The sequence below is a fragment of the Dermacentor silvarum genome, chromosome 6, assembly GCF_013339745.2.
Source record: "Dermacentor silvarum isolate Dsil-2018 chromosome 6, BIME_Dsil_1.4, whole genome shotgun sequence".
NCBI lineage: Eukaryota > Metazoa > Arthropoda > Arachnida > Ixodida > Ixodidae > Dermacentor > Dermacentor silvarum.
Window position 1 is genome coordinate 113,107,095 of NC_051159.1, and position 27,887 is coordinate 113,134,981.

The window sequence follows — 27,887 nt, forward strand, 5'->3', positions numbered from 1 at the left end:
TTTACTATTACGATACCTGAGGTCAACGGGCGGATTTTCCCTAGCGCAAGACGGGGGTAATTGGACATCGCAGGGAGTGGCCTTCGTCCTGCAGTGGACATAAATATAGGCTGATGATGATGATGATGATGATGATGATGATGATGATTACTCAATTCGAGGTTTTCTCTTTTTACAGTACCAGACTGTGCTCCGAGCCTTTGTTTGAATGCGTTAGAGAGAGAGAGAGAGAGAGAAAACATTTATTTAGACCATCGAGGTCAAAGCACTTATTTCAATAAAAACAAGCTTCAATGCTCATCTACTTAGACTGTCTTCCAGCACCACTGTTATCACTTAGTGTGAGAAAAGTAGCCAAATATTCCGGGCGCATGGGCGGCACTGTTTTGGAAACTGCAGCAGATGGCCACAGCATAAAATACTGCAATGGCAATGAAACAAGCTCGCCACGTACGCCAAAGTCAAGAAGGAAATGAAGCATGGTTGTTAATATCAAAACCCACTGGCTGTTCCCTGCATGAAGTACACACATTAGGTAAACGAAATTAAAATTTACGAACACTCCTGCGTTTTAGTACGTATAGAAGTACTTGCATTTCAGCCAGTCGATTCCTAGTTTGAAAAAATAATCCTGCACTCAAGCTAGACGAAACATACACGTCAAGGTGAACGCCATAGCGTTCCCCCCACCGCCTTTGTGTCGTTGTTTAGTCTTAGTCTAACATAAGGCTGGCTTTATGAATTTCCCGATAAGCATCTCACGAAGACCGGCGTCAACCATTTGCTCAGAGCGTTATCAAACATCTGAATAATGACTCGACTAAGTAACCCACGAAGCGCTGCGTGCGAAAAGGACAAATTTACTATTTTCATCTATTTATTGCTCAGGTAGCTCGCGCTATTTTTTCGTAAAGCTGTGGAACATACCAGAAAATAGAAGCCGCTAGATTTCTACCTTCAGATTTTTTCTAGGTGATGCAAACAGGACTCAGTATTACGTTCCTTTTTTTCGCGTATACACGTCCGACGTTTGCTAATCAGTGGTTTATTTGGCACGCACTAGTCAGCATCAACCACACAGCGACAAACTCATGTGGTTCAAAGCCTAAATAAAAGCCGCTGAAGCGTTAAGAAGAAGTGGGAACATGTTTAATTTCTTAATATAAGGTTTTAAAGTTAACTAAAGAAGACTATACGTGTTATAAAATATTGAGTAGTTTTGCCCGAAGGATAAAGCATTGAAAGTCATAGCAAGGTTCAGCGTTGGCACGACACAGCACGCGAGGCAGCTTGCAACTGCGCAGGAGAAACAGCGCCCTGGCAGTTACAGGGCGTCCCACAATGCTGGCACGATGAAGAGCGCCACCGACGTTGCGATCGTCGCACCTCACTGGTGCACGTCAGTAAAAGAAAACCATCAGGACTTGCAGCTCGTCAAACAACGTCAAAACAAAGTGTACTGTCCATGAGACTATAGGACAACTGCACGGACACAGCTGTCGAACAGGTGCACAACGCTTATGCCAGTGGCGTGAGGCGGCGCTGCAGAGTATTTTGAAGGTCTATTTAAGTAGCGCGACGGGACGAGGAGGAAACGAACGCACACGACAGCACTGGCGCTTAGAGTCTGTTGAACGCAGCTATGGAGGTTGCGTTCACTTGGCATCGTCACTTTTGCAGCGAAACACAGAGCTCGTCTCTCGTGTCTCTGGAGACCTTCCAATCCTGCAGGTAAACAAAATAAACCGTGCATGCATGTCAATACTGTGACAACACGACGTCGCCGATGGCCATGACAACGGTGCCAGCGCAATGCACCTCGAGCGCCGGCGTAATTGCTGTCGCAATAAGAAAGTCATTACATCTAACATTTCCGAGTGATTGTGCGGGTCACTTTTTCTCTTTTCTTTTTTCAAGGTACACCTCTTGAATACAAAGTTTTCAAGTTTAGTAAGTAGTGCTATAAGAAGTTATGGTTACGAAGGCATAGCGTGGACGAACTCGGAACGAAAGTTCAAGTTCTGATCAGCTCAATGGGCAACTGAAAAATACGAGGAGGTACGCTGAACGACACTGACTTGGAAAGCTATGAAAGTTGTTCAACTCAACAATATTAATTATTTCTATAGTAAGACATAAGACTAAGCTCATAGTTAAAATAGTCACCGCCTACGCTATTCAGAGCTTTAAAAGAAATTGCCCTGTCATGAAGCGCATGAAGATGAAAATCATGTTGGTGGGAAAGAACATACTGTGGTCACCATTACACTATGTGAGCTTCATAAATGCTTCACTCTGAGACACAATCTGCGCCAACTACTTTATGCTTGCTTTATAGCCTCCGATGCAAAATATTCACGCTTTCAAGAATGCTCCTTTTTCTTGTGAGAAGTATTGCGCAAGAGCACATTTTTCTATTGGGGTACACCAATTAGTGAGTTCACAACTTATCGCCATGACAAGTGAAGTCTTTACCGAGGCAGCAGTGTTGGCATTTTCCAGCCGTCCCCACAACGTTGATTCAAGAGGTCATCTTTCTTCACGCCATCATTGCGAAAGACGAACAAACACAGCAGAACGCACTCTTCGAGCATTTGAAGATATTTGCGTAGCTGTAAGCGAGGCCCGGAACAACCTTACAACAACAAAAGAAAAATATGGTCGGGAAATCCCAATCATAAATCTCCGCTCAAGAGAAAAGGAGGCTGCTTTTCGCTTTGTTGGAACGCATACGTTGACGACCATACTTCACGACGTGCTCCGCCCAAACAGGCCTGAATTTTTCATGCCTCCACTGTGAGAACATGTTTTTGCCGTCATCTTGAAATGTCGTCCTAGAACGCTTTGTGAGGTTCGCGGTGTGTATCCTTTCTTTATTTCTTTTTCTTTGCAGTCGCACTCAGCTGCGAAATGCCTAAAAGAAAAGCACACGGAAAGGAAGGGTTAGGCAAGCCGGCGTTCCCAAGGGCTGGAGCTATATTGTGTGTCTATACATAGCTTGCTTATAGCACTGCGCTTTTCAAGGACTAAGGACTATAGTTCAATTCTGATGCCCTTACAAATATTTGCGCTCAAACTTGCGTGTTTTATCGTTTTCTCTCCTGTTGACTTCTCTTCATTTCGCGCCGTTTTTCCTAACTGTTGAGCAGAGGTAAAGGACATCCCTCCACGTTTTGCACTAGTGGCTGCCCGTAGCTTTGACAGCGTTCTCTGCCACGTCCAGCATTTGACTGGATACGTTGCTTTAGATTTGCACGAATCCAGGAAAGCTCGCTTATCGCTAGCCTTCCTGGAATGCATTGGCTCGTGACGGCGACAGCGAAAAGCACTCCGCTTTTATGGCCCCCCTGTGTGTACTAAGATAATCAGAAACTCGAGCTTGTCTGACCTGGCGAACGAACGTTTTTCAGACAGCTTCGGCGCCTCGCTACTTCCTTTGCCTTTGTCTGGTTTGCTGCAAAAGTGAAATACGCGTGCGCGAAAATGTCAAAACAATCATTCCTTCTTGACATACAATTTCTTTGTTATGTGTTGTTCCTTTCGTTAGGTAGATGGCTGTTATCACTTTGGCTTGACAGCGTCCTTGCTTGTCAGTGCGCGACTTGACAGTGGGGATTTCGCCAAACTGACAGTTCACTTCAGGAGAACTCCGCTAAGAAAGCAGCAGAGAATATAACGTGACTTCACTGCCCTAAACGTGTGCGCCTGACAGCGGAAAAGGGCAGGTTATGACACGGCCGTGGTTATGATAATTTTTTCTCTCATGTTGCTCTTGCAGTGAAAACTCAGCGTGGACGCTTCGACAAAAAGAGGTGCGCTGGTTAAAAGGGCACTTAGGCCTTTTCAAGCTTGCGTAAAATATTAAGGCCTCAATATAGGAGGCCTTGTCCAGGCATGTGTAATGGCCCCTGCAGGAAAGCTTCTTATCTGGGCAAAAACGTTAGTGTAAGGAAACGGCATCAGATCGATTCTGCGACATAGCGCGCTATGACGCCACTTGCATGACGCTGATGCCATTCTCTTTGCCTCTTCTTGCAATATGATCAATAATTTGCGACGTCTTGCCTTTCATAGGAGCACGACCGGTATGAGGTACATCGGATTCCAAGTGCTGCGAAAGACTATTAATTAACATCGATTCCTTAATGCGTTGCTAAAGTTCCAGCACGTGAATATTTTAGTGTTCCGCCCACACGAAAACGAGAACGTTGTAACCGGGAATGCAAGCGGCAACCTTGTGCTCATAAAATTTACGTGATGAAGAAATATTCTCATAATACTTTGATTTGTATTTTGTTTTTGCGTTAAAATAAGCTCTGCACCTCTGAATTTTGGACAAAATGTTAGCAAGCCTCAAAGCGCGCAGCAAATTTACTATATTTACAATTTTATAGCTCGTTTTGATTTCGCTTCTCAGGAAGTGCATGTGACATCGAGGTCAGAACGCAGAAGATGATCGCGTGGGAGAAAAAGATCGTAAATGTTTCGGCACTCATTCCGACTCATTCGGCCGTCTGCTATGCTGCTACACCGGGCCTCAAAGCGAGTAGCCGCTTAACAGACGACCCGAGCGAGCCATAGCGAGTTGAGAGAGCTGTAGGCTTAGCATGCGCTACGCTAGTGTCTCTCTGTAATCCGGAGTATTTAGCCCACATTACGTAACCTATACTCAATCTCACAAATCTTTTGCAGCACTGCCGAAGGTATAAGGCATACACAGGTAATATCCTCGCGCAGCGGAATATAGTTCCCGGCGTAAAAGGCTAGTTACTGGCGAGATTAGAGAGTTTTATTTTTTGCTTGGTACACGATACGTTATAGCGATACGTTAAATGTTAAAACCTTTGCGCATGAACGTCGTATACCGCTGATTACTGCGGCTGCGATCCCACAACCCGGCGCGGATTAACATATCTCGAGGGGCATTCGGCCTCCGTATTGGCTAAGTACTCGTGCAGCTTCCACAGTGCTCCATACGATTTATGAGATGGAGTATAGTGTTGAGATACGGTTCCCCTGAGCTAGTCTTTGGATCTTGCTTACATATTAGGATGTATATAATAGTGCCTGTCATTTATATTTTCTGGGACCATGTTTTTCTGTCTGCCCGCAAGGCCCCTCACAACTGCTCATTGTCATTACCAAAGCCCCGCCTTGCAGTCTTGCAACCAGCCTTGACCGTTTATCGCTGTTGCGAAGTTACTAATATCAGCGACGCGGTGCGTAATAGTTCGGGTCTTTTCTCTCACAAAGAAAAAAAAAAATGTTAGGATTCTTCTGTAGTCGAGCGCTTGTGGTTGACTTCGAGCCATTATTTGAGCTACGATCCGAAGTTATTAGCCGCAGTGTAAAAATTTAGCGAGTAATAATTCCTGATCATTGTTCGTTTTGAAACTTATCACAGTAGGGTGGTCACATTTACGGCTCCAGTAAGCGTAGTCAGTTACAAGGAAGACCATTCATGGTTGACTTCATTGGCGCATATGAAACAGTTACGATGCTTACATGTTTCACTCATAAAGAATTAAGGCGCTCTTACGTGGGCCTCATATACCTCTAGCAATAAATTTAGGAATAGATTTCTAGCGTATATTCTATTCTCGTTGCCCGAGTCGTTAAACAGGTCCATCACGTCATCGAACAGAAAGGTGCTGCGTGCATAACGAGATAATGTAAGTGTGCCGCGCTTCAAGTTGTTGTAAATTAAACATGACATTTAATTACTGCTTAGTATCTAGCGTGCTGCCGCCTCACTCATGTAATGGCAGTGCTCTCTGCAATGACCACATGCGGATTATGAAATATTTCCACAAGGCTTATTGTATCCCTTCCATCTACGGTGTATACCACAGTCTTAACTTTATGACGTGGAAGACGAATAACACATTTTGCGAGAGGTAATCTTCCGTAACGTATCGGAGCCATCGGCTAGTTGATCAGACTTTATGCCAAAAAACAGTGTAAAGGACATAGACGAGTTAAAAGACCACACATGCAATGTGCCGTCTTCTCACTCATCCACATCTGTCGCGCTGTCTTTAGCAATATCGTCTGTTCGCACTGCTAGCATTTTGTACACTAAAGTTGTACGCTCTGTGGCAAACACGCAAGAAAGTGCACATTTTTCGAGACTTCCCCCATCCGAAAAAGCTTTCGCTATCGGCACTTATAGTGAATTAGACCATTAGTCACCTTTTTTCTACCACTCGCGCGAGATAGTTTTCCATGCGTAGAGTATTCCTAAACAATTTAAAAGATGCCAGCAGTTCTTCCTCACTTCATTTTTTTAGTTTGCTCGTATCTATCTATCCATTTCAATCTGTCGCATTATTGGGTAGCACGCGAGCAATTACTGTCACTGCAGCAACATATCGTATCGCAAGTTTAGTCAAACAAAGATAAAAGCCAGCAGACTTCAGCTATTCCTTCGTCTCTGAACCCATTTACTGCGACAGAAGTCGACTCGTGCAGCGAACGCCGCCAATTTTAGAAGACCGAGTTCTTTGCTATGCGCGCAACGTATCCGCCCAAAGCAATATCGTCTGCTCTTGCCAACGAAATACATGCACAGACGTCACCACTCTAAGGGTAAAGTGGCGTACGACACGAAAGCAGAATAAACTGGCGAGCAGAAAGGTTTCTGTTCTCTCTGTACAAATGTGCAGATACAGTTCAGCATATATGTTGGCTTGTGGACGTGCAGAACTTCTAATTGGGCTGTGAAAACAAGCCTGAATAAATGTCTTCCTAAAGCGTCAGTAGTTTTCTTGCACCAAAAAGATGGTAATTTTGGCTCCGCTGTGTAAGGATCAAAGGCGTGTAAAATTGCTGTGATCTCGATCTCCAAGGCGACTCATGTGCTGGCGTATGACTCATCCGGGATATTTAATTCACATCGGGAGAGCTTGAAATTTTAGACTTCAGAAATATAAATAAACTAAAATAAAACAGAGAATCTTGTGGCCGTACAGATTAATGAATGTAGCTCCTTTGTAATGTATCGCACTGCTACCGAGTTAGAGTTGCACATGTTGAGAAATAAATTTTTAAGGCGTAATTATTCCTAAACTGAAGGCTGCTTGACGCAGACAACCTGGGTTTGCTGTCACAGCGGAGCTATAAAGATACGCTGACGTCAGTTGCTATATCGAGCGATGCTGGGCGTCGGATCTATCGCAGTAACACTATTACTGTTGAAAAGAACATAAGCTCCTCGTTGCGTTAAAACGGGGTGGAACCCTGGACATCTTTACTCTCAGTAATGCGCTCAACGAATTCAGTCACAGAGTTAAGAGCACGCCGTGGCCGGAACAATGTATAGCGTAGTGCCATGACAGTTGAAGATGATTTTGGCATGCAGTATACAGCATTACACCATGGCAAATGTTTTTGACTTAATTGGCAAGGTGAGAAAGAAGCAGTGTTCACATGCAACGAACTGGAAGAGGAAAAAGAAATGAAATAATATAAAGGAATGGCAATAATCATGATGAAGCGAGCGTAAGAAATAAACGAACGCTGGTAAATCTCTTCAAAACTGGATTGCACACACAAAATCGCCGCACCATTAAATAGCCGACCACAAACTTCCACCGCCTTAGCTCCAGAATGGAAGCAATCATCGCAATTTTTAGCGAACCTTCATTTTCCTTTCACAGATTTCTTTCTTTCTTTTCAGCTACATTTTACTTCAAGTTTCCTTCCAATAATATTTTTTTATATTAATGCCTAAGGCATTGGAAATAAATTGTTATTTAGATAAGCCTATAAAATCTTCTTGCGTGTTTCATGCCATAACTATAATGCGTTTTGTTTTTTCATTCCTTCCCCTTCGCACTATTTTCGGCAACGTTATTCGAAGCGCAGAAAAGCCACACGTCAAACCTACCAGCGCGCTTTTCCTCCCACATATGGCTTCACTTCCGGGACTTGAACAAACCTCGTCGCGTGCCGACGAACATTAGGCGGTATCCCGCGGTCAGTTGTCACGTCTTCGATCGCCGAACGCAGACAGTATCGTGCGCACGCTCCACCCGACCCGATCCCCAAAATGGAGCGGTCACGCGCAACTGAAGTTCGCGGCAGCTTTTTGGCCAGATGCCCGCGGCCTCGGGACTAACAGCTGGCAGTAGAGCTCGGCTCATCTCACGGTATCTATCGTTGACCGTGCACCACCTTTTTTTTTCCACTCTCTCTCTCTTTCTTTTCTCCGGAACGCGTAGCACGCTTTCGTACCGATTCCCTCGGGGCACTGAGCAGTAGCCGTGGAAGCTTGTCCGTCGGCAGTTTCTTTCACGGCTGGACATCACGCCCCGATGGGTTGCCAGCGGTGTGACCCCCGCCCCGGTCGCCCTAATTGGTATCGATTACCGCGGGTCGCAGAGGACCGCCGGGAGAAGGCGAGCCACCGAGAGGGTGACCAGTTGTTATATCGCGCTACCGCGGCGCGAGCCGCTTTCTGCCGAACCAGCTTCGTTGCTATCACCTTTCTCGCCGGCAGACCCGAAACGCAAGCGGCTGAATTTTCCCGATTCTCTGCGTTGCATCAGGCCTCGGGTGATTACGTGGCTTCATTTTCGTGCCACCCTATCTCTGTTGATAGTGCTTCCCAGCCACGGTCGCAGATATAGAAAGGCTACCTGGGCATTGATTTCTACGTGCAAGTGCTTCTCTGTCAATCCGGTTTCGCATTCCTGTTTTTCTTCCTAGCTTAAGCAGTAGTGCACGAAATGATCTAGCGACGCAACAAGGGAAATGCAAGACGGCTTCACCGATACTTAAGCTCCACTGAACACGCCTGAAATCCTACAATATTTCGGATAGTATATAAAATAACGCGTACAGCGCAGCACCAATAGCTTACTAGGCTTCGTAGAACTAAGAGTACAATACGAATGATTAGTTAATGACCCGCACAATTAAAAAAATTCCTCTTAAAATTAAACAAACTAGCACAATACTTCAAGATCCTTATTCGCTTTTTTGAAATCACGCAGCTCAATACGTGACAGGCTATTGGTGCAGGACAGAAAATTAGAGAAAACTGCCAGTATCAAAGCTGCGCACGTTTTACATTCTATGCTGCATTATTCTGGACGATGAAATATACTACAATTGTGTACAACTTTACGTTATCTTGTACTGAAATTGTAACTAGCTCGCTTCTGTTGCCTTTACATCCAAGCTTTTCTCAACTGCCAAGCCCAGACGTTGACCAACGATGCCATGACACACCTTACAAATCAACGCCAGGGTCACCCGTCCTACCAGGGGTGTGGGGAATACCCAAACGTCCTCCCAATCTACCCTGGACATGTCCTCGCACTAAATCCTCACCGTAATTCCGCTATCCCATTTTTCTGCCCCCATTCCATTTCCCACTGGTGGGTGAGCTAGACCATTCCAGTAGAACACTTCCGCCCCATGCTCTGGCAACTAATCCTTCAGCACTCCATAACTTTCACGGAATTTCCCTTCCTCAAAGCTACACCAGATGTCTTACAAGATACGATGACTTGGACAACAAGGTCTTCAGGCAATGAAGTTAAACTATCTATTTTGCTTGTCGATTCGTTACTGAGTGATTAAAAATGCACACCTGTTCCCTTTAAAATCAATGTATGACGTTGCATTACGATACGCACCCATTTGAAAAAATAAGAAACGTTTATTACCAGTACGAATCTCGAAGATTTGTTCTCCGCTTTGTACGAATTTATCTGCTTGGCTTCACTGCAGTTCAACTGATTTCGCCAACCTTACGTTTTTTTCCGTCTCAGTCTCATTTTTAAATGCACCTGGTAAACGTGCCATCCTACTATTTTTCTTTGCCTGTTCACTTCGATCATATCTCGTGCTTTCTGTATGTTCCACATGGAAGCGCCTCATTTTTGAGCACCCAACAAACATGCAGTCAAAATTTGTAAGCAAAATTGTAGATCCACTCGAGAACATTTGAGTATTCATGGCTCTTTTACATTGGTATCTTAAAGGAGTACTAAAATTGTCGCAGTTTTACCCGAAAGGCGAAGCATCAATTGCGATAGCAGGAGGAGGAAGCAAGAGAAAGGCAGAAGGCAGGGAGGTTAACCAGAATAACGTCCGGTTGGCGGCCCTACACCGAGGGAATGGGAAGAGGGAACGCAAAGATAACAGGGAGAGAGAGGAGGGAAGGAAAGAAGGGAAATTAGTGGTGAGTTCGCTGACACGTGTGTTATTGCACTAATAGTCACAGACATTGACTCAAGCCGGTTGTCCTGAAGAAGCACAAAAGTGCCCTTCACCGCTTTATGGGCCGACGAGCGATGGGGGTGGTGTTCCAGCAGCACCTGCACGGAAAGCGTCCGATTGTCCAGTTTTTTTAGTGCGTTAGCAAGTTCCTGTCTTTCTGGGGCATATCGTGCACAGTGGCACAGCATGTGGTCGATAGTTTCGTCGGCGCCGCAGACCTCACATGCTGCACTGTAGGTCCCTCCAATTAATGTAGAGTATGCCTTTGTGAAGGCAACTCCTAACCAAAGGCGACAGAGAAGCGAAGCTTCACGTCGAGGAAGTCCGAATGGAGGTCGGAGTTGCAGTGAGGGATTTAATCGATGCAGTCATGTAAGTCGTAAGTTTGGCGAGTTTCACTCGGTCAGTGAGAGACTGCGTGCCAGGTGTCGAAGCTGCCTTGCGGCGTCTGTCCTCGAAAGTGGAATTGGAACGTTGAGTTCTTCTTGGTGCGATGTGCGAGCAGCGTTATCTGCCGAATTATTGCCTCTGATTCCACAATGACCAGGTACCCATTGAAAGACAACCTCGTGGCCTTTTTGTTGGACGTGGTGGTGAAGTTTCGCGGTTTCGTATGTCAACTGTTCATGACAACCACGTCGGAGGACTTACTGCATGCACTGTAAGGCCGGTTTTGAGTCTGAAAACAAAGCCCATTTTCTAGGTCTTTCAGAATCTTTTCATGTAAGAGGAGTAAGCTCAGTTGTTTTAGAGCAGGGGCCGGTACATCTGACTTCTTCTGTAGTCCTGGAATCGTTATATGTACTTGTGGACGGCTCAAACACCACGGAATAAGCACTGGCTTGGCCACAGGTACGTATCCTGAAGTAAACGATGCACGATGTGCACTGACAGTAGCGCTAAATGTCGAGCAGGTCCTTTCAGCAGTGAGGCTCGCCAGGTGGTAAGAAGGGGTCTAGCATAGTGTGTGAGATGCGTACGCATTGTCTCAACGGTAATTTGCGTCGTGATTGGGTAATCCTGGGCAATGGCTATCGTTTCAGCCTTTGACGCACTGCGTGGTAAGCCAAGACATACCTTAAGGGCTTGGCCTTGAATGCACTGAATCGTACGGAGGTTAGTCTTGCAGGTGTTGGATATTGCAGGCAGGCTGTACCACAAGAATCCAACGAATACCATGTACAGCTGTAACATACCGTGTATGGATACTCCCCAACGTTTTCCTGCAAGGAACCTGAACAGGTGACAGATAGCAATCAGCCGCTTTTTCACGTAATTCACGTGCGGAGTCCAAGACAGGTCTCTGTCAATCATGACTCCCAGGAGCCTGTGACTTCTGCTGTATGATATACATCGTCTGTTAATTTATATGCCGTAAGCAGACATTGGCTTCCTGATGAATGCCACCATTGTGCACTCTCCACATGAAATTTCAAGTCCTTGTTGACGAAGGTAGCAAGATGTCATTGTGGCTGCCTTCTGAAGCCGAGCGCGAAGATGAATTCGTGTTACACCTGATGCCCAAATGCAGATGTCATCCGCATAGATGGAAAGTCGTACGGTGCTTGGCAGGTTGTCAACTAATCCAATGAGGGTTAGATTGAAAAGCGTCGGGCTAAGCACTCCGCCTTGAGGCACTCCTCGGCTACCGTAATGCTCGGATGTCGGGCCATTGTCTGTGTGCACGTAGAATGATCTTCTCTGTAAGTAGCTGCACACCCACATATATATCTTACCACCAAGTCCTACTGATTCTAACGCGCCAAGGATGGCTTCATGGGTGACATTATCGTAAGCCCTTTTAACGTCTAGAAACAGAGCAGCAGATAGTCGTTTACAGGCCTTCTGGTGTTGCGCAATAGTTACCAAGTCAACAACGTTGTCTGTTGTCGAACGGCCACGCCTGAATCCGGTCATAGTGTCTGGGTAGATTTCATAGTACTCTAAGTACCATTCCAGACGTGTTAAAATCATTCTTTGCATTGTTTTTCCGACACAACTGGCAAGTGCGATCGGACGGTATGAGGAAATGTCCAAAGGCGACTTGGCAGCTTTGAGAAGTGGAATGAGGCGACTTGACTTCCATTCCTGCGGAACCCGTCTGCCAGGAGTCGTTGTATAGGAGCAAGAGTGCCTTCCGGGCTTGGTCTCCGAGGTTACACAGAGAACGGTACGTAATGCCGTCAGGTCCTGGCGCTGAAGAGCGCCTGCACAAAGCCAGCGCAGCTTCTAGTTCTTCCATAGAAAATGGGCACTCCATGCGGGGATCGCATGAGAACAGTGGGTGGTCGAGTGTCCCCGATCCCGTTCCATCGAAATTTGACTTGCCAGCAATCTTTCTGCAGAAAGATTCAGCGACGTCAATCTCTCTACATTGTAGGTGTAGTGCCAGAGATTTAAACGGGTGGCACTGACCAAAGGTTGTGCGAAGGCCACGAACAGTCCTCCATATAAGCGATAAAGATTTTCGCGGATCCAGGTACTCGCAAAAGGGTACCCATTGTCGGGAAGCCAGCTTGTTCATGTGACGCTGCATTTTCTTTTGTGTTCGTCTAGCCAATCTCAAGTCATGAGTGGACTTCGTGCGTCTATATCTTCGTTCCGCACGACGGCGAATTGCTCGAAGTTTCTTGAGTTCGATGCCAAAATTAGTGCGGGCAGAATTCTTCAAAAGCGAATGCGTGGTTGTTTGTATGTCATCCTTTATCGCGCCATCTAGGTTGTAGGAGGTACCGTCACGACAGCAGTCTTCTATGATTATTTCGTATTTAGGCCAATCGGCGCACTGGACGGCTCTGGGGGACTTCAATCAGACCTTCAATCTTCAAATAAGCTGGGATCTGGTCGCTACCTCGCGTTTCTAAATCCGAAAACAAGTGCACTCTTCTCGAAAACGAACGTGAAACGAAGGTAAGGTCCCAGCAGCTACTATACACTGATCCACGAAGATAAGTGGGGCTTCTATCATTTGACAGGCAAAGTTCGCGGTCAGAGCCAAAGGACACCAATGTTCTGCCTCTAGAGTTCACTTTGTAGCTTCCCCATTGGTAATGGTGGGCATTAAAGTCGCCAGTGATCACCCACGGCTGTAGAGTCGATGTCAAAACTCCCTGTAAGCGCTCACAATCCAGGCGACTTGTTGGAGATAAGTAGGCTCCAAAAATTGTCAACGTGAGCTTTTTCTTCGTCACTGTAAAGCAAACGTATTGATTCACTTCGACAGGAGGCTCTGGGTGATGAACATAGGCCAAGCAACGGCGTATAAACACAACAATCTTGCTGCCCCTCTCCGTGGGTAGAGGACCTAAAGCACTCATACCCGGACAGTCTGATGGGAGCTGACAACTTTGGCTCGCATATCACGAGAATGGGGAATTGGTGCGTAAAGACAAACTGTCTAAAGTCGGCCATGCGTGACTTAAGCCCTCTTGCATTCCACTGGAAGACAGATGCATTTTTGACCTCCTCTTGAAACGACGCCATCTCTCGGGGCGTGATTTCACCCTAAACAGCAAGTCCCGGACTCAAGGTGTCCAGCACCTACAGTGCGCTCTGCGCCGACGGGGTTTTCATGCTGCTCAGTAGAATGCGCAAGGCGTCCATAAGTGACTTCAGCATCGCTATGACTTAGCGATTCTCTGTTGTCGTCGCCTCAGTGGTTTGTGAGGTCATCGAGGACGTCGCGATTTGATGTGACTTCGAGGCAGGTTGTGCTCGTGGAAGTGTAGGCCACTCTTCAGGAGGAGCGAGTCTTGCCCCTTTCTTCGTTGTCGCAGTGTCCGTCCTTTGTAGAAGTCGGCGTTGGTATGATAGCCGTTTTGCCGAAGATGGTGTATCTCTATCGGTAGATGCAACTCTTCGTGATGCTCTTAGTTGGCGATGTCGTCGTCGCCTGAGAGTAGCGGCAGCCTGTTTGTATGTAGAATGGTGCCGTACCACACGTTTGAGTACCACTCGCTCGTTCCTCACCCGCGGGCAATCGTGGGATGAGGCCTCATGGGTACCATGGCAGTTAGGGCACTTTAACACAGTTGTGCGGCAGGCTTCTTCCGAATGAGATTCAGTGCAGCGTGGGCACACGAGATTGTTCCTACAGACACCTTTTACGTGTCCAATCTTGCAGCATTTGTAGCATTGCAGGGGCTTCAGTACGTATAGCCGGACTGGATGGAGGACGTGGCCAACTTTGACGTGTGAGGGAAGGCTGTCTCCCTCAAACACAAGCTTCAGGCAACCTGTGTTGCCATGTCTTGCGATGTGCGTGATCAGAGTGCCTTCTGCAGTTGGCTTTATTAATATAGGATAGTCGTCCGTTGGTATAGAAATATCGACATCATAAATGATGCCGACAGTGCTATTGCAGCCTGAAGGAATCCTGAATTGCACTTTCACTTTCTCGATCTCCGTTACGTGCCGCAGGCTTTGCAGCGCACTTTGGTGTAGAACGTCTACTGCGAGTCCTACGCAGAAAGGACTTGCCTGTTTAGGAGTCGCAGATTGGACACAGGGTCCACGGGCATGAAGAGCATAGTGTACGGCCACCTCTGTGGTGTTGTCTTCACGGTGGAGACACTTGCCGATCATGACTTCCGTAGCAGTCTTCTTTTTGTAGTTCGGCTCATGACAAGCGTGAAATCGTCGTCCGATGAGTCGACGCTGTCCGAGTACGAGTACAACTCGGTTGCCTCGCTGTCCGTGTCACTTGACGCGTTTCCACGTTTCCTGGACGCGACCCGACGTGATGGTTGGGTGCCAGGAAGGTCCTCGAGGGCTTCTTCATCCGTTGCCGCAACAAGGGAGCGGGAGCTCCCAGATTTTGCAGAGAACCAAAGCGAGACAAGGGTACAAGCGTTCTATGATTGACACACTTCGTCGTCGTTTTGCGATAGCACATTCGTAGAGAGCTATACGGAGTAAGGATAGTAGTTTTATCACCCGCAAAAACTTGTACATGCAGCAGCACCAGCAACTCGCAGAAGTGTTGTCGACGCCGTCGGCGTTTTGCCCGCGTTCGCACCGAACGCGCGCGGCGTTGGTGACTCTTGCCGGTGCCTCTGGGGGCGGCTCAGAGGTTTTCGACGAGATCAGAATGGGACACTCGTCGAGCAGCGTCGGAAATCTTATCCACCTTTTCGCCTTGCAACGTTTTTATATAAATATGCATTTGGTGCTGCAGCTAAAAGTCGCCTCCCCTTCCTCCCTCCTGTCCCCCGACGGCCTTTCGCGCGATGGAAGAAGTCGCGTTTGCTCTCTATATATGGTGATTGTAAAGGAGGAAAGAGACGCTTCATTCTGCAACCCTTCAGGGAGCATGACGCAGAACGCGCGTTTGCTCTACGGCGTGCGTTCGCTCACGCTGAAAGCGCGCGCCCCTCCCGCCCTTTTACTCGCACATGCAGCGTCCGGGGCGCGGTGACGATTTCATCGCCGTTGACGTCATACGGAACCTCACGGTGACGGTGATGGCGACGGCAGAAATCCGCTTTGGAGCGTCCACATTATTGCTATCGCAATACAAAAATATTTTATGCTTACCGCTGTTTTGCCTTACTGAAAGTTTGCAGAAACATCGCATTTGATTGTCCGGGTGGCGTATTTCCATTTGCAAGTAGGTACAGCGTTTGACCGCTGGCGCCACGCTGCGCCGCTGGCGCGTACCATGTTTCGAGCCGCCGCCGTTGGAACTTCTAGTACACTGTAGTTGGAACGGAGGAGGCGTTGACGGAGAAAACGCTGGGCTGGTGGTGACTTAGCCTGCTGTTGGGATCGGTGGTATTATAAACGCATCACTGTTTTGATGATCCAAATATAATCTCACTATCAGGGAGGGAGCAGTCTACCTGACTGGAGCAGTATTTTTTTACTTGGGGTGTTGCTACGCTGCGCTCCGCAATACCCCAACGACCGCCGCTTCGCGTCGGCGCCCGGCACCACGGCTGCCGCCGTGGCGCCGGGTTCAAGCGACCGCGCTGGCAAACAGTGAGAGAAAAAAAGGGAAAAGCGTGATATTAAAAAAAATGCAGCCAGAGCGGGTTTCGAACCCGCGTACGCAAGATCCCGAAGCCATACAGCCACGCTTCCAAGGGTTGCATTCGTGCAAACCATATCATTGCGTTCGAGCGCCCTCGGTGAACGGAACCACCTAGAAACGCGGTACGTGCTAGCGGCGCAGCGTGGCGCCAGCGGTCAAACGCTATACCTACTAGCAAATGTAGTGTTGCGTCCGGGTGGTTGATTATAACACATGACGCCCTTCCTAAGGGGAAAAATGCATTCACCGACAATTACGACACTCATTAATGCGAATTCTGAGAGCAGCTGTTAAGCTGTTTTGAATTCGCGATATATTGTGGCAAATAATTTTATTCTCAACAATAGGGTCCTTACGTAGGTGGCAGTGAGCCTCTACTAGGGCAGCTCGTTTAGCAGCAGTGGCAGAGGAAGCATTTCGACCAGTTCCATCGCTCTTAAGATAGAAACGTGAACACGGGAACGCATGGCTGGCGCGGAGCGCATTCTTAAGCGGTGGCGGCGCAGGCGCTGTAGAGCATGCGCAGTAGGCCCGAAGCCCATGCCAGCGCTTTGTTTCCATAGCGCTCGCCGCTTGCCTTGTCGCTGCCGTTGAGCATGTCTCGTGCGGCACTCCGCTTTCCTCCTCGCGCTGTCTTCGCTCTCGCTATCTTTCATCTCCCACTGCGCTCCGCGTTCACTCTTTCATCCTTCGCTGTTCTCGTTCGCTCGGTTACGAGGGACGCCGAGGGACGCCGACGCTCAACGCAGGAACGGGCGCCTAAGAGCTGCGCTCTAAAAATGTCAATTAGCCTTTGTCTACGGCGAAGCCAAGTGTTGTTGCCAAAACGGTGTAAGCATGAACATCTCTCGCCGCCTATCGGTAGCTGCTGAAAGGAAAGCAGTCCTTCCAGTTGGGTTGCCACGTGACAAAGCCTGTTGGTTTGAAGTTGCCTACGCCTAAAAGTGATCGGTCACGTCTGACATTGCGGAGACTACCGTCTGCAGAAAAGTGTTCCCGCTGGACAAGAAAATACGGATGACGACGAAGAGGGCGAGTACATCGCGCGGCACATGTGTGCTTAGATGAAAAAAAAAAAAAGAAAACCTATCGCAACATTGAATCCCGCGCAGGCATTCAAGTCACAGTTTTCTGCAATCACGTGACCAGCGGTGTTTACAAACTCCTCGTTCCCTCTCGTTACCCTCTGAAATCGAAACATGGACTGGTCGCTATAAAAATGGCTTTAAATTATTAACTGTCATTCGTTGAAACAAACGACGTTTTGCGACGTGATAACTGGTTCACCACTTAATACAACAAAAAAACAAGATTTAAAATTTTTCTGACAGTGCTCCTATAGCCTATCGCAACGTCTCTTGAGAATGCTTGTCGCCTCAGCACTTAGTTACATCAGTTTTGCAGTCAATATTTCCTGTACGTTTTTACATTCATCCTATGTCATTGTATGCCCAACTGCCTAAAGACCTGCCCCAATTGTGAGACCCTGGCACAAGGCACCAATGTACATGTACCACCTATTGTGGGCTTGCCAAGATACATGACACATTGGGAGCCCTTGCACAAATGGCCTAGCCTTCACTGTGACTGGCCTGCTGACTTTAGCAAGTGTAGCAAAGATGGATGTAATTAAAGCTTTACTGGACGTGCTGCGTGAGGATTGGTTGAATTTATATTTATAATTATTTTTTAGTATGCCATAACTCAGCTCTCCTAAAAAATCAGCTTATACTTTTGCTCATTCCGTGTGTCCTAAAGTGAACGTCCGGCTTTCTCCAGGAAAATGCACGTACAATAATAATATTGTTCATCAAATACGGTTTCTTAAATATATCCTTATTGATAAATACTTCTTTGTTTCGCGACGACAACCAAATTGTCAGAAACACATGGTGCCATGACTACGTTCTACATTAACTACAACTGCAATCATCAGTTCTGTTAAACGGCACTGGTTTCTGGGCATTGGTCACGCATCGTCTGCTATATCGTGAACACAATTTTGTCAAACTACGCAATAACCACCACACATTGGATATCGACGCTAGCAGCTTCTCCCCACAGAGCATCACCCAGAAAACTGCTTGACCCTGGATTTCTCACGAGGCTTAAAGTCTGCCACCTATTCCTAATACTGTTGTTTCTTTTTAAGGTAGAGAGTACATACCTATAAATTAAACAAATAAATAAAACAAATAAATACCTCAATGTCCGTGTGTATTGTATGAAGCTCACTGTTGAAAACAATTAGACATGATGTCCTTTTCTTTCCGTTAGCGAAAATTCAGTTCATTCATTTCTACAACTTGCAAAAAGTGTTTTTACCATACTGGTGTGCGTGCTTCGTTCGTTCTTGCTGTAGTCTAGCAATTTTTGTATCATCATATGCCTGTTTTACGTGACTACCTTTTACACCCATAATATGACACTACAAGTTTTACTACAACAAACCGGCACCACCATTGTCCCGCTGTTCTGTTCGACGGCGCATGCGCGGCTCTCGCGCGGAGGGGGAGGGAACCTTCTGAGACGCGGAATGCGTAGTGCGGGGCAAAATGTGTTTATAAAACACACTCAGGAGCTTGTATATAAAGAAATGGGCGGCTAAAGTGCACAAATATCTCTACCGCAAAAGCGTGCACACTGAATGCAGAAGCAGATCGAGAAAGTTGTAAACCAAGTACAAGGTATTTGGAAGCGCAAATATACAACCAGGAGTCATCATAAAGATAATGAGGGAAAACAAGAATGCTAAGTTGGATGCAAGGGATGGAAACAAAACAGACCCTGGATTTTTACAACTGTGGAAAGAAATGAATCAGGAGGGGAAAATCCGCATGATAATGCCGAGGGCAGCGCCTTGCTACTTGAGGCCTGAGCTGGGCGGCTGGGGAAAAAAACAAATGCGATAAAATATTCGCAACAGGATCAGGCACGTGTCTGCTGCAGCGAAAGTCCCGAAATGAGTCAGTGCACCGTACCGGAATGCAAAGATATTCACCCAGCAAGACTCGCAGGAAACGTCAACCTACCAGAAGCACAAGGATTCAAAGCGGATGTAAGCAATAAGTGGTCACTAGTTGAGGTAAGAACGAAACGTTTAGAGTATTGGTGAAAAAAAAGCGGAGAAGAGATTTATAGAACCGAAGTCGTTACATGCACAGGTATTTGTACACTATAGCGATAGAAGCTTTAATAAAGAACAAAATATCGGTAGACCAGATAGACAGAATGCCAGACTTCGATGAATGTAGTAGAACCTGATTAACTCAAGCAGGCTAGGTGACAGTTGGTTTACGCCGGCGGTTTCACGTCAGCCTCATCTCACGCACCTGCGTGATATGTATAAGCTAATGTAGTGAAATGCCTGGTAGTTGCCAGGCGCGTTTCCTTCTACCCAGTAAGAGTTGTCTTCCGTGCTGCGTCACGCCAGCATGTCGCAACCGCATGAAGTTACAACACCGATGGAGGACTCCGAACCGTCGAATCACATCGCTAAGCCTTGTTATAACCGTCAATGCTGTGCTCTGGGTAAAACTGCCAAATCTTTTGTTGCTTACAGCGATTCACTCCCAGAAGAGCTCCTGCTTATTTATAGTTTAACATTGTTAGAAAAAAGCAATCTCGCGTTATTCTTTTATTTGGGTGATATTAGAAGATACTTCTAAAAGGGGAAATACTTTCCTGGTACTTTTATTTATTTCGTTTACCTTATGTACTGAAGAAACTTTTTCGCAGAAATGTAGGCGCAGCGTTGAGCAACGTGTATGGTTCTAAAAGAAATTCTGTGGCGCAAGCACCTCATAGTCTGGCTCCGGAAGCAGTCGATTGTCATCACAAGGATTTTAGGCCTTTGCTGGAAAAGGCAAGGATGCGCAGAGCGATGACTTTATGAAAAGATGGTGGTTTTTATGTAACGATATCGTTTCTTGCTAAGATTCCACCTGTTAGTCGGGAACTGTGTTCACCAGTATTCTGTTGAATCTATGACAAAGCTGTATCCTGAGAATATGTTTGTGATTGGCAAGATTAAAAAGCCAGCAGTTCCACGCCCTGTGGGAATCAATGTTATGCGAAGCATTGCGTGGGGAGCCTACCAAATTGACGAAACGACCAAGGCGTAGGCATCTGTACCATGACCTACATGACACGCATGTCATGAGTCCTCAGGAGTCCCTTTAGCTACGCCGAAGAGACCTTAAGGCGAAAGCCTTAGTCATGCTCATGAGTCACTTCGACTTAGTGCCACATCCTAGCCCATTTCATAGTTTTTTTGTGTTAATCATTTTTCGCTGAGTCATTGTCATTTTTGCTGAGTCATGCTCATTAATATGACTTCCAACATCACCCTTTAGTGTTTCCTTCACTTAGTGCCCACGTCCGAACCCATTCCGGTGGTTTTTGAGTGTTAATATTTTTTCTGAGTCATTGTAATTTTTGCTGAGTCATGGCCATGACTATTCTACCATCATCTTTTAGTGTTTCTTTCACGTAGTACCCACGTTCGAACCCGTTTCAGTGGTTTTTGAGTGTTAATCTATTTTTGCTGGGTCATTGCCAGTGTAAGCCGTCGTCGCATGCTCTCTCTACAAGAAGCGCTTGTCATGTCATGACCTCTCATTTAGGTTCATCATACACTCTTGTCATGCTATGCCAATTTTAGTACCTACTAAGTTAACGTAATGACCATGAGAGCACCAGGACATAAGCGGCTGTTTCATGACCTACATGACACGCGTGTCATAATAGTCGTGCCATGACCTATCATTCTTGTTCGTCATACACTCTTGTCATACTATGCCAATTTTGGTACATACCAAGTTAACGAAACCACCATGAGATCACTAAGACGTAGGCGGCTAGATAGATAGATAGATAGATAGATAGATAGATAGATAGATAGATAGATAGATAGATAGATAGATAGAATAGATGGATAGATAGATAGATAGATAGATAGATAGATAGATAGATAGATAGATAGATAGATAGATAGATAGATAGATAGATAGATAGATAGATAGATAGATAGATAGATACTGCCAAAGTAGCAAATGTTCGCCGAGAAATGCTTCGGATTTAAAACTTCTCTTTATAGGTGCTAGAGCACTGCACGGCACTGATTTGTTGGCCCGCGCCCGGCGCGGGCCCGTGATACCACGCCCGAACCCGGCCCGGGCGTACATGACCGAGCGCAGCCCGGGCCCAGCCCGGGCTTATGATTCCAAGCCTGGGCCCGGCCCGGGCCCGGGCGTTAATGACGAAGCTTAGCCAGGGCCCGCGTGTGCATGACCAGGCCAAGTCTGCGCGTAAAAAAAAAGAAAAATTCTTCTTTTCATTACATAATTTACCATATGTGTCAGCCTCACGTTCTCGAGGTCTAATCAGCTGCAGTGTACAAGCATAAAGCCCATTGCTTGTGCTGTTATTTTGCCGCTCGTGCGCATGCATTTACCTTGATCATACAATATGGTACTATGAGGTCACTTAGCATGCGTCTGTATATATATATATATATATATATATATCCTGGACTACATTTCACCCATTAACAACTGAATGTTAACGCTCAGCGCAAGACGCGCCTGCATGATTGGAACTTACTGGAATGTAATCGATGGTTCTATCCGTTGTCTGTTGTCAACGAAGCTTCTGTAATCTGATTTTATGCGCGACGCGAACTGTGTAGTACTTTCTGGAAGACACGCGGGCACCAGCAATTGCTCTGGGACCTTCGATGACAAATGGTTAAAAGCCGACGCACTTGACAGATTTTCGGCAACCGCCGCTGACTGTGTTCGCAGCTATCATTGTGTTTCGAGTGTCCCTTGTTTTGTGCGCACAAGTTCGCCCAATAAAAAGTTAGTTTCGTCATTCACAATTTTGCTACTGTGTTTTTGGCCGTCACTGCCATGTCAATATATATATATACAAGCGAATCTACGGGCATGCAGCATAAAAGAAACGCTCAAGTACACAGACACACCGCTTCCGTTAGCTCTAAAATGATACAATAGTATCGAGAGAGGTATAATAATGCAATTGCAAAAGCGGTAACAGGGAAATGGTTTGAAGAGCGGTTTTTATTGCGATAGCAATTATATGGACACTCAAAAGCAGATTTCTGCCATCGCCGTCGCCGTCGCCGTGAGGTTCCGTATGACGTCAATGGAGATGAAATCGTCGCCGCGCGCCGCCGAACGCTGTATGTACGAGTGAAAGGGCGCGAGGGGCGCGCGCTTTCACGGGGAGTGAACGCACGGCGGAGAACAAACGCGCGTTCTGCGCCGTGCTCTCTTAAGGGCTGCAGAAGTAGGCGTCTCTTTCCTCCTTTACAATCACCATATATGTAGTGCAAACGCGCCTTCTTCCGACGCGCGAGAGGCCGTGGGGGAGGGGGGGGGAGGGGGAAGGAAGGAAGGCGACGTTTAGCTGCGGCACCAAGTGCCTATTTATATCAGAGGCTCCGGCAACAGTCACCAACGCCGCACGCATTTTGAGCGAACGCGTGCAAAACGCCGACGGCGTCGACAACAGTTCTGCGTGTTGCCGGTGCTGCTGCATGTCCAAGTTTATACAGCTGATAAAGCTAATATCATTACTCTGTATAGCTCTCTACAAATTTGCTATCGCAATTGATGCTTCGCCTTTTAGGTGAAACTGCGACAACTTTTTTGTATAATTTATTTTCCTAACGTGGAACATTATTTCTTTTTGTGGAAAAGGAACAAAATTTGAACTTCACATGTTTTCCTATTTTCTTTGCTAAGGTGTACTAAGAGTCGGCTCTTTGCACATGTAACTTCAGCTTAGCGCAGAATGCTCCATGCAATGCACAATGTTCGCGTGTGCTCAAAGGCCTGTGGCTTTAAACCAGAGTCCGGCCCGGGCCCACCAATTCAAGCCCGGGCTCGGCCAGAGCCCACCAAAAAACGCTTCGGACGGCTGTCGGGCTTCCCGGCTGGCCCGGGCACTTGCAGTGCTTTAATAGGTGCTGCACAGAATTCGAGGCATTATAGCAAAATACTTCGCTGAACCGCTAGACACAAATGGGGAAGATGAGTTTTTGAAGCAATAGCAAACGTGTTCTTTAGAGTTGAAGTAATAGAACAGTACTATAGCAATATTGTCTTAATAATACCACTGCTTTATTTTTTATGCGGGTGTACACGAGAAGTATGTAACGTGCGAAGCACTGTACTGTTTCAGGACTAAGGTACATTGTTATTATATCAGCTTGTCGCAGAGACTAGTCTTTGAAACGAGCATTAAATAGTTGCCAGTATGTCTGCAACCTGTTTCTATTAGAGTATTTTTGTATAAATAAACTTCCATTTTAGAGCATGAAATAGTTGCTACTATGTATGTAAACTCTTTTTGTTGAAGTGTTTTTGTACAAATAAACTTCTCTTCCAGGGTGTCACTTTGGCCAATATGTGGTTTGGCGGGGCTCCTCCTACGGGAACCTCAAGGAGCGGCATTCCCGGCCTTGCGTAATAAAATAGAATTGTATGGTCTTACATTCTCCTCGGACTAGAAGGCAATGCTCCAACGCATTTCTAAGGCGTGGCGAATCCGATTCGTTAAAATTTTTGAAGCCCCCCCCCCCCCCTTATTTTATGGCTGGGCATTTTTTGCTGACACACCAGTCAATTGATCGTTTATGATTACTTTTGTTGACAGAGAGCGTGTTGCTCATGTAGGGATAGTGTTTTTGTTATACGAAAATTCTATACACCAATTTTTTGTTGAACCTTTGATAAAATGTGTCCTTAGTACATGCCTAGCTTTGCCCCCTGGTTTGGGACTTTCCATAATACATCCTTAAGGAAAGTACTGCTTCAATTTGTGAATGTCTGTAGTCAACAGTTCCGAAAATTTTTAAGATTACAACGAATATGTAAGCTATCTCAGGTGCTGGTCAAAGAGTTTAGCTTTACTGTTTGGTACCTTCCATGATTACTGTTTGTACCTTCCATGCAGTTTGTTGCTTGGTATTATATTTGAATCATCTGGCGTATCACCTCGACCTTAAAATGCGGCCCTTAAAGGGGCGATAAGAGCTTTTAGGCAAACAATGAAATACAGCTAAGCTATAAAGTTCCAAAAGTACTGTGGTAATGCGTTTTATATCGCACGTATTGTTGGCACGCATACAAAGTTTGCTTCAACGCTGACCTTTCTACCAGTAAACTACTTCTCAGACTGGGCTGCTACGCAAGAGGTCACGGGATCAAATCCATTCCACTGCGGCCGAATTTCGATGGGGGCGAAAAGCAGAAAACACCGGTGTACTTAGATTTAGATGCACGTTGAATAACCCCCGGTGGTCCAAATTATTCCGGAGTCCCCCACTAAGGCGTGCCTCTAATCAGAATGTGGCCTCTAATCAGAATACGGAGCCTTACGGAGCCTTGCTCCGTAAGGCTGCGGGGCGTGGGTATACGCAGGAGAGGAGGGGCGCGTTCCCCGCCGCTCGCGACCGCGCAACCGCTGTATCTTGAAAGCTATCTGTGGCGGAGACAAAGTCGGCCTTGCGCTGTGTTGTCGAGGCTTCATTCTCATTGAGACGAGCGGCAGCCGAAGGTCAATTCGCTGGCTGTGCGCCGCGCTTGCTCACTCCAGCGTTTTGACTGCGAAGTTCCCGGTCATCGAGTGAGATACATTCATGTTTGCTTGTGCGCGCGTGATACCATGCTTGTTAATTTAGTTAGTATGCTTATGTTAGCAAGTTCATACCATCGATAAAACTACTATCCTTACTTCGTATAGCTGTCCACCAATTTACTATCGCAATCAATGCTTCGTCTTTAGGGCGAAACTGCGACATTTTTTTTTTGCATCGCCCATTGTGCGATTCTTACGTTGTTTTCAAGCTTCTTTTTTAACTTACAAGATATTCCCCCATAAGTTAGTACTGGTAGAATGCAAAAATTGTAATTTGCTTGATCACTTTTTAAGCAAATTTGCCAGTTTATATATAAATGAAGCTAAAAATGCTTCAGTGCCCTGGACCCCAGCTCCACAGCGTAGGAGTTGGAGGTTCTGACGCTACAAAGAGAAAAGCAATGCTCCTGGAAACAGAACGCTAGCTGCTATGATGGGCCTGACGCCATGTGCTGCCGCCCAACTATAAACCAGCACCGAGGAGAAATAACTGAAACGAAGGCAAGGGTAAGGAGCGAAGGGCAATATAGGAACAAGGAGGAAGAGGCCGTGTCTCTCAACTTTGTTCACCACCGAGGAACTCTAACTTCCACACTGGAAGACGACGTTAACTAGAGTAGACTTTCTCGCAAGGAGATCACTCGCGCACGTCTTTGAATGTTGACTTTGAACGATACCAGACGAAACTTTGCCAGACTTATTTTGCATAATATCGCGCCGGTAATCGCATCCTTGCTTCGCAGTATGCGCGAAAGTGCAGATTTTTTAAAATCTATAATTAATTGCGACTACTTCTATTATTTCGGTATTCAGATGACCGTTATTGGGCCTCCTGTTCAAAATATACTTGCGCATACTCCTAAAAAACATGCAGATTCCACACACTCTGGCAGTCAGTCTAAACGAAGCTATGATGAAACGCAAGACGAAACGGCTCATCTCGACAAAAAGATTCGCAGTTGACTTTGGCGACTAACGCAGCCCACAACGAGAAATCGAAGTGGCGAAGAGAGAGAAAGAGAGAAAGAAATAACATTTATTAGCGCCGAACTATTATTAGCAGGAGCTAAAGCCGAAGTCCGGGCCTCCTGGTAGGCTCATGCCTCCTGGCCCAGCACGTTCTTGACGTGCTGCAACAGAAGCGGTCATCATAGTTTTTGAAACCTTCGTGGGGGAGTGGTCCACTCCTCCCAGCTGCCAGGACGCTGATATTGTGGTAATTTGGAAAGTATGGCGTTTTTGAACATGACGTTTGCAAGTCTCTCCCACAAGATGTATTTATTTGATGGATGGGCCCCGCACTGTTTACAAGTGGGAATAGCCTGGGTCCCTGTTGATATAATGCGTATAGTGTGGTGTGAGTAATGCATGTGTTTGTGCTTATCGTATGATTGAGGCGTCCTCTTTCGAATGCGTGTAGGATGGTGTGTTGAGAATTGTTGATGCTTGCCTGTGAGACTTCAACATATGCATCCTTTCTTTCCGCTGCATCTTCTGCTCTTTTCTGGGGTTGTAAGTATCTTCGACAGGCCAAAGATAGGAGGTCCCGGATTTTCCGCGGGGGCGAGCTGGTGTGCTCTTACATTTCCTCGCAATCCTTGATGGTCTGGAACCCATTGTATACGTACGCGTAGAAGGGGGTGAGCATGCATGTACATGTGGAGCTTTGTGCGTATGTGGTAAGGAAAGTCATCATTTTGAATGTCTCTGCAAGCACCTTGACTGTCTGTTCGGATTGTGATCGTGTCAGATGTATGTGTCATTTCCATTACGTGGCGGAAAAACACAACACAGCGCCACCAGTGGCCGTAGCGCGTCAACAATGATCTCGCGCGAGAGCGGATGTGCTAGGCAAAAAAATATAGAAAAAAACGTATGCGCGCGATTAAGGCCAGATACTCATCCGACAAGAAAAGCCGCAGAAAGGGCATAATTAAACTATTCGCTTTATTAAAGGAGTTGCGGGCTCGAATGAATATATTTGCTGCAGTATGAATATTTTAGCAGTGACTGTTGTTTCACTGCGTAATTCGTGAACACTGTCGGGCAGCGGCACATCTTTGATGCAATGCAGATGACGATACGTATAAGCCGACTGTGTGCCGCCCTGCGCTGAGCCCTTCCGCAATGAACTGTAAGCAAAGTCTGGGAGAGTACACAATGAAGGATTCTACTTAAAGCGTTATCAGCTAGCAATAACAATGTTTCTTAATTGTTCTTCTGCTGCATGCATTAACGATTCTACTGAAAACATGACTGCAGGAAGAAATGTTTGGCCTGGACGCTGGACAGCAAATTGTGCGGGAAGCTGGGAACGACTTCGCACATCTTATTCTCTCTTTGTCGCGTGATACTTTCCTTGAGGAGTGTCGTGAACCAGAAATTGAAACCAGACTAGCCCTTCACAATGAAAGATAAATTGCACACTCCGTAATTTTGTTGTGCTGTTCTCGTTGCACTAAGAGCGGAAGAGCCACGTGATTTAGAGACAACCTGAGATGCCACTGCCCCATCGAGGATTCTTTCTCCAAAAGGAAGCTGATCCAGTGCGCAGAATACTTGCACCTTTTGTTCTCCTAGTAAGATTGCTTAATCTGTTCGACGAATGGTGATTCCTTGCCTGAGCTCAAGATCAGGGTCCGCTGGCCTCTTGTCTTACTTTCCTTACGTAGGAGTGCTCTCTCATCGGGTGGCTTTTGATAGCAGAACAATGACCAATGCGACAGCTATAGAAACTCAGCCCAACAAAAGTAGGCAGACAAAGAAAAAGAAGGAGCAGGAACAGGGGTGCCCCTGACCTTCTCTGCCGGTAGTTTTGCCATAGTAATGGAAGTAGACCAACTAGCAGAATGATCTTTTTTTTCTTTTTCTGCGCCATGAAAGCGATTAGTGAAAATGCTAGTTTATGGCCAAGAAATCAGAAATAGCACTTGCGTAAATAAAGTGTCACCCACTGCAG

General features: G+C 46.4%; 1 protein-coding gene across 1 annotated transcript in view; it reads right to left on the bottom strand.

Annotated features, from left to right (window-relative positions):
• The window catches only part of LOC119455854 (uncharacterized), a 95,037-nt gene that overhangs the window by 12,998 nt on the left and 54,152 nt on the right, over nt 1-27,887 (bottom strand). The window lies entirely within an intron of this gene.